Source organism: Sinocyclocheilus anshuiensis, unplaced genomic scaffold (assembly GCF_001515605.1).
Source record: "Sinocyclocheilus anshuiensis isolate Anshui unplaced genomic scaffold, SAMN03320099.WGS_v1.1 scaffold935, whole genome shotgun sequence".
NCBI classification, from domain to species: domain Eukaryota; kingdom Metazoa; phylum Chordata; class Actinopteri; order Cypriniformes; family Cyprinidae; genus Sinocyclocheilus; species Sinocyclocheilus anshuiensis.
The window spans coordinates 172,091-172,537 of NW_015544174.1; the positions used below are offsets into that span (position 1 = coordinate 172,091).

Below are 447 nucleotides of genomic sequence, written 5' to 3' on the forward strand. Positions count from 1 at the left end.
GAGTACTCCTGTATGTTGCAGCCTGCTTAAACATATTCCAGTCAGTGGTGTTAAAACAGTCTTGAAGAGCCTCTGACGACTGGTCCTGACAGAATATAGGTCCTGTCAGGTAGACACCAGCACTGCCAGACAATGTAACACAGGCTGGGGACAGGAGAGCCAGGAGCAGCCTGCAGATAGCCATATGGTCTGGTTTTGTGAGCGGGGTTTTTTTTTCTTCTTTTTTTTCAGCTTCTCTCTTGCCAGCTGCTTTTGGCACCGGAGATGCAGAGGAGAACGCTCTGATCACACTTAGCTAAGAGAGCCAGTTCACAGATTAGGCCTTCGTACAGCTAGGGCTGGACAATAATTCAATATCAATATGTATCGTGATATAATTTTTTTCAATAACGGTGATATGATTTTTAAACACATTTCCGATATTTCGATATACATTACCAGTTTCCC

General features: G+C 43.8%; 1 protein-coding gene across 1 annotated transcript in view; it reads left to right on the forward strand.

The window, feature by feature from the left end:
• Positions 1-447, forward strand: part of LOC107696050 (squamous cell carcinoma antigen recognized by T-cells 3-like) — a 30,512-nt gene that overhangs the window by 8,373 nt on the left and 21,692 nt on the right. The gene's annotated exons all lie outside the window — the stretch shown is intronic.